This window comes from Papio anubis, chromosome 2 (genome assembly GCF_008728515.1).
Source record: "Papio anubis isolate 15944 chromosome 2, Panubis1.0, whole genome shotgun sequence".
Lineage (NCBI taxonomy): Eukaryota > Metazoa > Chordata > Mammalia > Primates > Cercopithecidae > Papio > Papio anubis.
In genome coordinates, this window is record NC_044977.1 from 170,435,253 (window position 1) to 170,450,388 (window position 15,136).

Genomic DNA, 15,136 nt, shown 5'->3' on the forward strand with positions numbered 1-15,136 from the left:
TTTAAACAGAACAGCTGTCCTTTTCCATGCTTTACAAATTGAGGTCCACTGAAAGATTTCAACTGGGAAAAGGAGAAGGCTATTTGTAAAGATGAAAAAATACTTAGAGAACCATAGGTCTTGAAGATTCTTAGTGATCTCTTTTTCTTGAACATTCTATAAATTACAAATAGTGTTTTCTGATATGAGAACTATGGCTGGTCCTCTCTAGGGAGGGCTGGGAGACAGAGGCAGCCAGACAGGGGGCCCAAGGGAGGGCCTGGGCACTGAGCGCTGTAATACTAGTACTGGTTACAATCAGATAGCACCACCCCAACCCAGGCGCCTAGACAATAGGCCAGAGGCCATGGGCAAGAGGAGGCACAAAGACAGCATTCAAAAGGCCGGGCTCCCGCAGCCAGTGAGCATTTCTATAGACTCTGCCAGACCTTGGCCAAGCCTGAATGTCTCCTTATCACCAGAAAGCCATTTTTCCATGGTTAGTTTTTAAACTGCTAAAAATAATAAACACAGAAAGGAAAGTTCCGACACAACCTTATATGCAGAGATAAACTGAAATTGTGTTGTTATAATAATGTAAACAAACTGGATCCTAAATTATAACCCAGTGATCTGAATGGTTGCTTGATGTGACCACATAACTCAGGACTGAAAGGCGAATTCAGAAGACTTGCTAGTCAAGTGGATCTTTACTGCTCAGGTGATTGTACCTTATCTGACTTGCTGGAACCAATGGGTTATGTAATTCTCATGCTTTTTTTTTTGCACTCAAGGAAAAGACACATGGGAAAGGATTGTTGGCTCTTCGCTGAGCACAATAATTTTCTGGCATAACAAGTGAAAATGGGCTCTTTTCTCTCACTGCCCTATTACTCTTCTTGAGTGAATTAGTAGCATTGCTTTTCTGTTATGTTTTTAGTTCATTTAATGCTTTATATTTCTTCTGAATACCTACATAGTTCAAAACTACATTAAATAACAACAGCAGCAACACTACACATTAGGAGATAATTCCAGTAATGCTAAAAAGGGACAGTTAATAGCAAAGATCGCAAGTTTGCAAATAGTCATGCTGACATCTGACCTTCTTATTCATTAAATCATGTGTGGAACTTGGCACCCACGCAGGACAGCCAACCAGAAGGAAATCGCAGATCTGGAAAAAAGGAAACACAGAAGATAAATATAATTTGTTGTTTTAAAGTTTCCCAACATTTGATTAATCTACAACTGTTCTTATTTCTATATTTAAACAGGGTCTGGTTTCAGAGCTGTCTCTGATTTTGAATAAATGCAAATAGATTTAGATAAAATCTTATTCTAAAGGGGAGATGGTTTCAGGGAAAGGGACTGTAAGAACACATTACAGGCATGGGACAACTTTTGTCAATCTCAGAGATCTACATTTCTGTGGAGTTTTAGGGACAAGACTCAAGAGCTTTGCACTGGCAGTCTGGGAAGATGAATAAAAGGCAAATGTGAACCTCAAACTGTTTAGTCACTCTGTGTTAAAGAGATCCTGCTTTATCTCAGTGGATAGTTCCTGGAATAGGTCTCAACATATAAAAGCTGCAACTGAGCCGCTGGGGTGGGACACTGCCATATGAAACCTGTGGGGAAGCGACGGGTTCTCCATCAGGGTATGCATCTGAGCATGAAGCCATGGAGCTGTCTAGATTGTGCTAAATGCAATCATATGGTGAACACTTCTCCCAGGTACAAACAAGATGAGAAAGGCAGCCAAACAGACCACGACACCTGCTATGCCACAGAGGATGTCGCTGAGTGGCTGTCTGCATGGCAAGCGAGAAGCCGCTTTCTAACTAACTGCAGTCCTACAATTTTTGTTGTTGCTGTTGTGAATAACACAGAAACTTTAGAAAAACAGAAATTAGCAGGGAAATATGTCTGGGTTCCCACTACCCAAAATATAAACCATTGCTAACATTTTGTCATGTATGCTGTATTTTTTTAAATTTAAAAAAGGGTGTATTTTAAAATAACATGAAGAATGCCTTTTTGTAAATTAGAAAAATTAGAGCATAGGTATAATCTCCTTCATAACCTCACACCAAGCCTAGATTGTGAGTTGGTTTGTATCTTTCAAGACCACTATTTTTCTTTTTTAACATTCACATACATAAATGCATATCCACGGCAATGAACAATGCTTGTGTATTTTTAATTTACCTATATGATATGAATCCCTGTTTGTGTATCTTTTGTTCTACATTTTTGACTCAATATGATGGATGTGGTCTTGAACCATGCTAATCTATACCAGCTCATTTCCTTTAACTGCCACACAACTGAGTAAATATATATTCAGTTGTTGGCTTTTCACCCAATATCCAACGTTTATGGCTACATAAAAGCCCTTCTTATATCATTAAAGCGATTGTTGGTTATGTGTGGGTGTGCATACGTATGTGAGCATAAGCAAATTTCCTCTGCTCTTGACTCTGGGTTTCTGAAGAAGCTGCCCTGTCTTGTCTCTGCAGTGGTTCTTCCACCCTACGACTCCATGCAGTGGACACTCAGTATGTTAAAAGGAAAAATATATTTATTAAAATGGACTTGCTTATTACTAATTTTCTTCCCTTTTAAAACAACATTAGGGAAGACTTTGGAGTTACATGTATTTATTTTCTTCAAAATTTCTCTGCACTGCCCGTTTCATAAACCTTCAAGTCCACAAACCTTTAACTTCACCTGACCGTTTGGCTGACAGTCAGGAACTCTGATAGTGCACGGCTGAAGACCAAGGCAATTAAGAAGCTTATTCAAAAAGGATTCTCAAAGACCACATTCACAAAGCCAGGAAGGCTTGTGTTTGTAGCAGTTGTTACGACTTTATGGCAATTATGTGTACATATACACCATTGCCCCGACATTAATATATAAATGCAAAATTGTATTTATATATATATTTTGGATGCAAAAATTGGACTTCAATATATTTTTTTTGAGAGTGTAATTTTGATTTAGGCTTTGAACAATATATCTGAACTTGACTCTGTAAAAAACCCAAAAATTCTCATATAATTAATAAGCATTTGTATACACAACATTTATTCATCACACAATATGAACTGGGTTGTTCTAATTATTTTGTCTAATTTCACATAAAGTAATCCTCACAATGACCGTATGAGGAAAGTATTATAAAAAGCCCCATTTTCCAGATGAAGAAAGGAGAGGAGAACAGTTAAGGATTTTGCCCAAAGTCAAACAGTGCAGAAAAGGCCAGCCAAGAATCGCACCCAGGCAGTCTGATGTCATGGACCTCGTTCTAAATTATTGAGAACAGATTCAGGTTTTAAAGATAAAACTGCGAAGAGGAAAATGAAACACTGTCACCGAGGTGGCTTCCAAATTTTGCTATAATACAAACATGCGGCGTCTTTTTCATGGTATGCCTCAAACTGAGAACAAACCAAATTAGAGTTCTGCAAGTAGACAAATTGAAAGTGATTTCTCTGTGATGAAAGAAATTTAAAGCAGCAAGTTCAAGCCCCAAACCCTTCCAACGTAAACATACCCATTCTCAGTTCTTCTCTTTAGAAAACTCAGGGGCTGTGAATTTGTTCATGGCTCAAAGGAGACTGCCCAGTTTTGTTTACACAAGATTCAAAGCAAAAATGAGAATCACTCCCTGGGACAGCTTTAGCTCAGAACGTGTGTTCCTTGCACATTTTTAATAGCGGCACAAATATATTAACAGTGTGGTCATTTTGTAGTTTCAAAGGAATCTGTTTTGTAACTGATTCATATTTATATTTGGAATATAGTTATTTCTGGGTATGAAACAGTTCATTTTGTTAAGCCATCTGACCTGAGGTGAGGTTGGCACTATTTCCCATGACTGCTCCCAATTAGTGCAAATTGAAGGTTAAAGGATAAATAAAGTCCCTTTAACTTGGTTTACTAATACGTTATTTATAAATGGCTCTTGACCTATTTTTTGACAGTAACTTTGTATGAATGAAATTGCACAGAACAAACTAGCAAATACATAATGCATATTTTATTGCAAAGCATTTAAAGGGTTAAATTTAAATGAATTCAATTTTAAAGGGGTTAATATTAGAGCAAAATTAATGCCTTCTCCTCCTCCTCCTCCTTCTTCCTCTCTCTCTCTCTCTTATCTCTGGTTTCTCACTAAATCATATGAGGCCTGAGGGCTAGACTGATTGCATTGTATTAGTGGCCTTTTAATTTTTTTGTAAAGTGCTTATTCATTCTTTTAAAGTTTTATTTTGACAGTTAAATAGTATCCCATAATATCACACTTATTGAAGGCCAGTGAAATCTTTTCTTTTGCTATTCCAAATAGGACTACAAAGCATAGCATCGTACAAGTGCCAGTTCTCACACATACAAGTTAAAATATAGAACAGATCTTAATAGAACTGGCCATTCAATGGGAATGCACATTTTACATTGTGATTGTATTTCCAAATTAGATTCTATAGAGGTTGTTTCAATTTATGTCTATGTCTGAAGGTCCTGTTTCTCCATGTCTTTACTAATATGTTATTAAACATTATATTTATCTGCTTGATAGCAGATAAATGGAATCCTAGTTAGAGTTCACATATATCTTGGGTAAGTAAAGTTGTGAATCTTCTGATATCTTTAAACATTACTTGTATTTCTTATTGTGTGAATTTTCCTCCCTCTGTTTCCTTTCTTCTTTTTATCCTTCCTTCCTTCCTGTCTTCCTTTCAATGGTTTGCCCAAGGTTTTCTGCTGCGTTGGTGGACATTTTCTTACTGATAAGCCATTACATGATATCTTCTAGAGAAACAAATTCTTGTTCTTTTGGCTTTGCTTTTGGGAGTTTTGTCAATATCCTTTTTTTCCCTATTTTTTTCCCTCCTTTCCTCCCTCCCTTCCTTATTTCCTTTCCTCCCCTCTCCTCTCCCCTCCTCTCCTTCTTTTCCTTTCCTCTCTTTCTGTGGTACAATTAACATGAAATCTACCCTGTTAACAATTTTTTTTTTTGAGACAGGGTCTCACTTTGTCACCCAGGCTGGAGTGCAGTGGTACAATCTTGGCTCACTGACACTTCCATCTCCTGGGCTCAAGCGATCCTCTTGCTTCAGCATCCTGAGTAGGTGGGATGACAGGCGTGTACCACCACACTCAGCTAATTTTTATATTTTTGTAGAGGTGGGGTTTTGACACGCATGTTGCCGAGGCTGGTCTCAAACTCCTGAGCTCAAGCGATATGCCTGCCTCAGCCTCCCAAAGTGCTGGGATTATAGGCATGAGCCACCATGCCCAGCTCATAACAAATTTGCTCTCCTGTGATTGCCATGAGAATATGCCTTAGAAAGTTTGTTATGGATGAGAAACACATAGAGGAGTTGACTCACGTCAGTTGTCTCCACCAAGGCCACCCCAGGTCAGCCTAGACCAGCCAAGTCCCATCCATATAAGACAGCCCAGCAAAGATGAGCAGAGTCATCTAGCTGACATACAGCTGACCACAAATGCATGAGTGAGCTCACCCAAGATGGGCAGAATCAGCCAGTCACTTCTCAGACTCATGAGCTACTGAATGCTAATCATTTCAAACTATGTTTTGTGGTATTTTGTTACTATCCCTGGTAATTCCAAATAATGTCATTATGCACTAGATAACTGATAGAGAGCTTATCCTTGTTGCGCTCAAAAAAAAAAAGAGAGAGAGAGAGAGATAACCACATAAAAAATGATTTAAAATTAGGTAATAAAATTCAGCAAATATCCATCAAATGCCAGCTGTATGAATCAGGGTTATCCAGGAAAACATAAACCGGCTGAAGTATTTAAACAGAAAGATTATAATGCAGGGGATTGATTACGTAAGTGAAGGAAAAGAAGTGAAGTCGAACAGGGGAGAAGGAGGCATCCAGCAGGAAACCCCTAAGCTATAGAGACAAGAATGGAGGTGTTGATTTTGGAGGCCTGGGTTGGGGTCATTCAACAGAAACTGAAAGCTTTAATTGGCGATTCCAGTAGGAACTGAAGCCACAGAGAAGACACAACTGTTGTCAGAGATGTTGTCTGAGGCAGAGAGAGTGGAGAAGAAATACCCTGACTTCTCCCTTCCTTCAGTCCTCCGATCTTCCTCCAAGGCCTTCCAATGGCTGAACCCGGAGGAGGCACATACCTCAGGAGGCAGCCCCTCAGTGATACAGAGGCAGGGCATGGAGAGGACCTGTGGGCAAGCAGGTGAATACACAGTCATGCTGTGCAAGGTACTCTACAAGGTGTTGCTCAGTGCTTTGTGTGACATCCTTAAAAATAACAGAATCAGAAAAGACACTGGGCTTGACGGTTAGAAAGGGCCCAACTGGGTGGAAGTGAGGGAAAGGATGCTCAGGCTGCACAACCGTAGGAGCGAAATGCAGGAAATACCGAGGGAATAGCAAGTATTCTGGTTTGGCTAAGAAGGTTGTGTGTCTGGGAGAGGGAAACAGAGGTAGAGAATGGGTGATGAGGCTGAAAGGCAGAAAGAGTGCTAGAGCTTGAAAGATTCAGTTCTAATCCAAGTAGATTGGACTTTTGTTCTAAAGGCAATGGGAAATTTAGTGGTTCTGAGCAAAGGATAATATAATACCAGTTGTCATTAGGAATATTAGCCTGATAGAAATTTGAAGGATCAATTAGAGAACGACAAACTAGACTAGGGGTTATTAATTTAAGTGTAGACCTCAGGGAATTTACAACCCTCCTTAAGTAATTTGTAGAAGTTTGTTCGAGCATTCAATTTCCTGAGAGATGGTGCATAGCTGTTGCATGGTTTTCAGCGGAGTCTATGACTCCTGACCCCATAAAAACTGTTTAAGCACCAGAAAGCAAGGAAATCATCTAGAAAGCTTCTATCATAATTTCTTTAATGAGAATCAAAAACATAACAGTGGTAATGGAAATAAAAAGGAGGAAATGGAAACATTTATGAGGCATGGACTAAACACATAATCTAGCTGAACCTGAACAGAAACGAAACAAGCCCAAGAGTACTGAGAGGCTTAACTATGGGTAACATCCATCTGTTATTCTTTTTCTTCCTTCTATAAAATGGAGAAATCAACTCCTGTTTCCAAGATACCATAACGATTTACTAAATTAGAAAGTTCTAAGATAAACATAAAGCATATATATATATCATCACTGCCCTTCTCCCATGTTCACCACACAACTAATCAATTGCAGTCTTTCTTTACTGCTGACTCCAACCACAATCTCTAAATCCTTCTCAAATAGCACCCAGACAGGCATTGCCAACCAGTTTAAGAAGAAACTTAAATGTCATCGCTGCTGTAAGACATTTTCTAGCGCTAGCATTTTTATTAATATTTATTGTATTGACTGTTCTTTCGTTTCATAAAGATCTAGTACCAGTGAATGGGTATATTTGGCAGAATGTATTACATACTGATATATATATTTCCCACATGTGGGAAATTTAATCACATACAGTTGGCTTACTAACTAAGTCTTATGCAAGTTCATGAATCTATTTAATGTTAATTCAAAGCAATTGACACAGATTTTAACTAAGCTGAACTAGGAGGGAAAACTGTGTTTACGTGAAAAATTACTCTATTATCCAATTATCATAGTAAAGTTTTAAAACCAGCACATGTCATCACAATCAACTATGAGTGACTTCATTGTTTGGTAAATTCTGAACTCCAATCATTGGCAAGTAGGTATATAGTATTGCCAAAAGCCACCTGTGTTTTAAAAGATGGTGACTTTTGGGTTGGCATTCGAATGTCACTAGGGTGATTTTATTTCCTTGGGATGTTTCTATCTGACATTTGAAAAGACATGTAATTTCAACACAGAACCACAATATAGATAGATTCGGATACGTCATGTTTGTTTTCTACTTGTAGTTGATCAACAAGAAAATTATTACTCTCTACTTCAGCATGAAGACTTCGCCTGCTCCCCTCTACATCAAATTCTGAAGTATGACCCGTTCAAACAGAAACAAACAACATTTGGAAAAAATATACTCACAAAATTGGAAAAAAATCCTCTAATGTACTAAATTCCCAGCAGTAATTATTTGACCATGATCCACAATAAAAAATAATGTTTTAATCTGTCACACATACATACACAAATATGTAGGGATATATATCTATATATATATATATATATATGTCTGAAACAAAAGTTCCACAAAATAATATTCTTACTCCTGTGATACACTTGGATACCTTCTATTCCATTGAACTCTACCCTATTTTGTTCTATTTTATGTACTATTTCATTTTTTTAAAAGTAATAACATGCTAAATTGATTTCATTACTCACTAATATAGCCCAACCACGGTTTGAAAAACACTACTGAAGCAAAATGACTAAAGTACTCTGACTTTATTCACCAATGTAAACATATCCACAAAAGACCAATCCTGAGCAACTTAGCAGGGGAAAAAAAAATCTCTTGGCTTGCTCCCTAGTATCCTGGATGAAGCCAAGGTTTGCTGAGCCAATTTTTGTAGTTTGTGGTTGACAATGACTGAAAACTGAAAGGCAGAGATCAAATCCTCACTTTCCCTCTCAACACATCTCTTCCGCTGGGTAATTTATACAGTGCAAGTATCAAGCTATTCAATTTTGCTGTCATTTACTGTTCTTTTTCCAACAGCAATGGAAACACAGCATCAGTTTACTGTCTTCTCTCTTAGGTAGAATTAGATTATTGTCCCTCCTACCCCTTTAAACAAGGATGGCATTCACCACTTCAGAGTCACTCTTAGAGGATCGCCAAACAAAGCATGGCAGGGAAACTACTATCCATGAAGGAGCAATAGCAGAATCTGGGGATTGAGGTTGTCAGTCCAGGTTATATACAAGAACACGCTTTATAATGGTTCTTTTGATTGAGTGGACACAATTAGAACTGAATCAACATAATTAATAGTAAAAACAAATAGACACTTTAGGCACGCAGAGTGCAGCGAACTACTCTATGCCTCAAGTTCTGTAATAGGACAATAACAATGCTTAATTTATACAGATCAGGGTTAAATTAGTAAGTTCAATATTAAAAATGTATAAAGTGCTTGGAAGAGTGCCTGACCCAAGAAAGCATGCTATAAGTGTTGTTTTTATTATTATGCTGGCCCTGGGAATTGGCAGATATTGGTCTAGTTCTATGCTGAATCCAGTGCAAAAATCCAGGAAGAGAAGGGATGGTTCTAAGTGCCCCTAGAGTTATGCGCCTCATTGAAAGTGTCAAACTGGGACACTTTTGAGGGCTGTTGGATTGGTTCACTGTATTGATTGTGGGGATGCTTTAACAGCATATACATATGTCATAATTTATCAAATTGTATATTTTAAATACAATTTATTTTATGTCAATGAGACTTTAATAAAGCTAATAAAGTTAGCTTTATTTAATTAAAATTAAATAAAGTTAATAAAGCAGACCAAAACTGAAAGAATATTGAAAGGAGTATACTTCCAGTAGAAGGAGAAAGATCCCAGATGGGAGCTTGGACACACAGGAAGGAAGGATGAACACCAGAAATGGTAAATATGCGGTAAATATAAATGCGGTAAATATAAATGAATATATAAATGAATATTAACTATTTAAAACAATATAAAAATTGTTATATCTTGTGGAATTTAAAACATGTAGAATCGAAATGTGAGACAATAATACAAAAGGGAGGAGTGGTAAATAAAATTAAGTCCTTTGCATTTTCTGGAAAGTAATCAAAGTCACAATTTATATTATACATTAATAAATTAATGATTCACTTTGTAATTCCTAGGGTAACCACTAAAAGAAGAGTAAAAGAATAAATCACTAACAAGCCAGTAGAGGTGAAATAGTTCATTAATTCAAAATATGGTAACAAAGGAGAGGAAAAGGAACACTAAATAGCTGGGGCAAATAAAATGTCAAAGAGTAATATGATGGATTATAACCTGAATATATCAGTAATTGCATAAAATGCAGATAAACAGTTCACATAATATACATATTCTAAATTATTTTTTAAATCCCAGTTAAACGCTGCTTAACTGAGACACACTTTTTATATTAGGACACACAATTTGAAAGAAAAAAAGGATTGAAAAATTACATGTAAATTATATTAATGTCAGATACTGTAAACTTAATGACAAGGGATATTACTAGAGATAAAAAAGACATTTTACAATAGTAAAAAAATCCAATAGAAAGATATGAGTGATAAATCTGAATGCACCTAGTTACTAAGCCTCAAAATATATAAAGCCAACATTGCTAGAACTAGAAAACAAATAAGAAAATCCACAATTAATGTGTGAGGGTTTAATACACCTCTCTCAGTAACTAGTAGAACAGGCTGTTAAAAATGAGTAAGAACATAGATAAGGATAAGGTGATGAATACATTTGACCTAATAGATCTATTTATAACATTACAGCCAACAATTACAGAATACACATTGAACATTTACCAACATCTATGATGTGTTGATAATAAACGAGTCTGAATAAATTTCAAAGATCAAAAATCAAACAGAAGATATTTTCTGACCACATCATAATTAAATAGAAATCAATAATAAAATAATAACTAAAAATTACACAAATATTTGGAAATTAAGCAATACCCTTCTAATTAACCCATGGGTCAAAGATTAAGCAGAGTGGAAATTCGACAATATTATTAACTGAAATAGAAGAAAACATGCCATCTCAAGTGTGTGAGATGCAGCTAAAGGTGTGACTGGAGGGAAATTTCTATACTTAAATGCATGTATTAAAAAAAAAAAAAAGACAGCCAATGATCTAAGAAGACAATCACTGATTTAAGTATCCATCTCAAGAAACCCTAAAAATCATACCGTATTAGGGTCAACCAAAGTGGAAAGGAGAAAATAACAATTAGTAATACATAGAACAGAGGTGTAACAGAGAAAATCAATCAAGTCAAAAACTGATTCTTTGAAAATACTAATAAAATCATAAACCTATAGCCAGATTTATTAAGATAAAAGAAGAGAAAGGAAAAATTACATGTATTGAATAAAAAAGAAATCACTACAAATCCTACAGACAATAAAAAGATAAGGGGATATATGAACACTTTATGGCAATATTTGAAAATATCAATGAAATGGACAAATTACTTAAAAAAAACCTTACTCAAACAGGAAAAAATAATAAAAATGTGAATGTTACCATACTCATTAAAGAAACTGAATTTGTATATACAAATCTACTCACACAGTACTCTCTAGGCCTAAACTGCTGGAGAGTGAGTTCTACCAAATACTTAAAGGAAAAATCACACCAATTTTACATAGCTCATCCAGGTTATAGAAGAAGTGGGATCGTGTCTCAACTCATTTGATGAGACTCATTTTATGAGGCCAGCATAGTCTTGATCCCATAACAGTATAAGGGTATTATAAGAAAAGAAAATTATAACTAGCATTTTTTATGAATTTAGAAGAATAATTAAACAAAGTATTAGCAGACCAAATCCTGAGATAATGTTAAAAGGATAACACATTAATGCAAGAGGGTTTACTTTTAAAAATACAAGGTTGGTTTAATATTAGCAATCAATGTGAAGCACTCTATTAATAGAAAAACGAAAAGCATCTGGTCCTTTAAATGGGTACATTGATCTATTCATGATAAAACACTCAGCAAACTAGGTGTTTGGTAAATTTTGAAAACTTTACATTTTCCTAATGCCTCAACAGCCCTACAATAGACTGAACACACCCTGCCCTGATGTCCAGGTTGTACTAGTGTAATAGGGCTGGTCCCTGCCACAAGTCCCCCTTCTTTCCTTCCCCTGAATGTCATCTAGTGACATTCAAACACATCAATGAAATCCCTCATGCCTTTTTCTTGTATACACCTTCCTGACCCCCTAAAGAGGCACCAGTCTGTAGGTCCTCATTCTCTTGGCTCCCCACTTACTTAGTGAGCCCGCTCACCTGGCCCTTCTCCCATGGGGCCTTCTGCACGATGCGCTGTGCTTTCCTTTCTAGGACCTGCAAGCATATTAGATCATTTAATTGCATATGCCTCTCGTATGCATATGCCTGTGCCTCTCATATGCCTTTCTATGGCCTTACGGAAATGATCCTTAAAGACCTCACAAGGAGGATTTACTCTCCAATTTACAACACACTAGGATTGGAAGAAAACGCTCTCAATTTGATAAAACCCTATAGCAAACATGCTAATGATGAATATTGAAAGTTTCCCCTGAGACTAAGAATAATTCAAGGATATTTTCTATAACCACCTCTGTAAAACATTATACGAGAAATCGCAGGTCTTGCAATTAGGAAAAAAAAGACTGAAAAAAGAAGAGATAAAACTGTGGTTATTCTTTGAAATCATAATTGTGTATGAGGAAAACCAAAACATCCTCCAGATAAATTATTAAAACTAGTAAGTTAATAAAGCCACACCACTGGATATAAGATCAACATATAAAACTCAATTGGAATTCTATATACCAACAACAAACATTTAGAAAATAAAATTCAGTCACTTACACCATTTATATTGGCATAAACATATCAAATACTTTAAAATGCATTTTTAAAAGATATCCAAGACTTCTAAATGGGAAACTACAAAACTTTACTGAGAAAAAGCAAAAGAGATCAATATATGATCATAGATTGGGGGCCTCAATATTGTAAAGATGTCAATTCTCCCTAAATTAGTATATAGATTCAATATACAGTAATCCCTATCAAAATCTCACAAGTCTTAGGTTTTTGTTTTTGTTTTTTTTTCTGGTGGAAATTAGTAAACTAATTCTAAGATGTATGTGAAATAGCAATGAGCCAAGAATAATCAAGGCAAAATTAAAAGAGAAGAATATTAGAGGACTTAATACTACTAGCTACAGTATTACAAATCTACATTAATTGAAACAGTGTGCTATTGATGCAGGATAGACAAATAGATCAGAAGACCTCCAAAGAGAGTACAGAAACAGAAACACATATACCATCATTAATCATTAAAAGTGACATTGCATTGTAGTGAGAAAGGGCATTGTCCTGAATAAATGGTGGTAGGTTAACTGGATACCCATACTGTAAAAAATATTTTTGTACCTTACTTCACATGATACAGGAAAATCGATCCCAGGTGGGTTGCTGGTAAAATGTAAAAGGTGAAACATGAAATCCTCAGAAAGATAACATATGGGAACATATTCATGATTTGGGGGTAAACAAAGTTTTCTTAAACAGGACACAAATAGCATTAACAATAGAGGAAAAAAGAAATAAATGAACAATAAATGTTAAAAGGAGACAATAAAGGAAAAGGTAAGAAATTAGATTATATTAAAATTAGGAACTTCTGTTCACCAAAAGACACCATTATGAGAGTGAAAAGTGGGAAACAATAACTGTATTACATACGACTGACAAAGAAATCATATTCAGGACATATATTGAACTCCTATAAATCATTAAGAAAAAGGTAACCCAATATAAAACGGCCAAAAGACTTGGATATTCTCACACAAGAAGATACTCAAATGCAAATAAACATATAAAAAGTGCTCAACCTCATTATCAGGAGAGTGTGAATTTAAAACACAATGAGATATCTATACACACCCACCAGAATGGCTAAAATTAAAAATACTGCCAATACCTAGTATTAGAGAAGATGTGAAGAAACTGGAATTCTCATACACTGTTGGTGAAGTATAATCATTTTGACAGTTCTACAATATCCCCTAAAGCTGAATACACATGTATTATTAATCAGCAACTTCACTCCCAAACCTAACAGAAATGTTTACACATGGTCACCAAAAGACCTGTACAAAAATGTCCATAGCTGTTCTTTGCATAATAATCAAAAGCTGAAAACAATTCAAATGTTCATCAATAGTAGAACAGATTAAAACTTGTAATACAGTCCAATTCAAGTCAGAAATGATAGATAGTCTTCCAAACACAATATTGAGCAAAATATGCCAGACACAAGAAAGTATGTTCTATATTAGGCCATTATATACAGTTCTAAACAAAGCAAAATTGACCTCTGGTTTTAGAACTCCAGGGAGTTCAGTCTCTCCTTTGGGGAGAGGCTGAAAGTGGGTGTGAAGAGAATTTTTGCTTCTTGTCAATATTGTATTTCATGATCTAAATAGTGATTGTGTAGGTGGATTTGTTTTGTGAAAATTTATTAAGTTGTATGCTGATGATTTGTGTACATCTCTGTGTGTACGTTTCATTTTAATAAAAATGTTTATTTAAGGTAATTTCTTTAAGAAATATCAATACTTTTTTTGTACTTAGCATTCATAAGAATACAAACATGTGGCAGGGAACAGTGACGGGACCTACAGCATACATCAGGGTAAATTTCAGACATCTTATCTATTGTAACATGGTGCTGTCACCCTGTGTGTAGTATCTATATGAAATGGTATAAAAGATGAGGCTAAAAGAAACAGCATTAAGTTTTCAGGATTTTCTGTAAATATGCTGCTTAGTATGTTATTCATTTTTTTTTTCTTGGTGAAGAATAGCAGAATTTTTTCCTGTGTATAGTTGTAGATCAGCACCCCAAATCATGCAACAAATCAGTTTCTTCTCTTCCCATTGGCTTCTAAAAAATCCAGCCCTAAATTTGTGTATACCCTTAGATCAGTAGTTTTCAAACTTTCTTTACCATGGCCACAGACAGAAATTTTATATCATGACCTAATGCACAAACACGCCCATCAATCTGAAACTTACATAAAGATATAATACCCTTACTTTGTGCAATGGCCTCTGATATTCTGTTCTCACCTTCATATCTTAATCCGTTAAAAATGATGGGTGCTCACTAAGATGGTTTCAAAGGCCATTAATGTGTTGCAACGAAGTTTGAAAAACATTGTCTTCTAGACAATGGTACATATTAGGCATTCAATAAAACGTTATTGAATGAACAGTGGTATGCATTTTGTTAATTTGGCCTAAACTCCAGTTTGCTGTTAGCCTTGTTTTCCTTTGCCTTCTCACCTTTTGTTCTTATTTATGTCAACTTCTTATAGTGTATGTATCCTTAGAAATTGTCATACTCTTTTCCAGAACAAGTCCTTAAAAAACACTCTCAAAGTCACATAGTA

General features: G+C 35.7%; 1 protein-coding gene across 12 annotated transcripts in view; it reads right to left on the reverse strand.

The window, feature by feature from the left end:
- Positions 1-15,136, reverse strand: part of THRB (thyroid hormone receptor beta) — a 365,609-nt gene that overhangs the window by 205,606 nt on the left and 144,867 nt on the right. For all 12 annotated transcript variants that reach the window (XM_017955962.2, XM_017955956.3, XM_017955963.2 and 9 more), the window contains exon 2: positions 1,085-1,156. The gene's annotated coding sequence lies outside the window, so the exon portion shown is untranslated. The remainder of the gene's footprint in view (positions 1-1,084; positions 1,157-15,136) is intronic.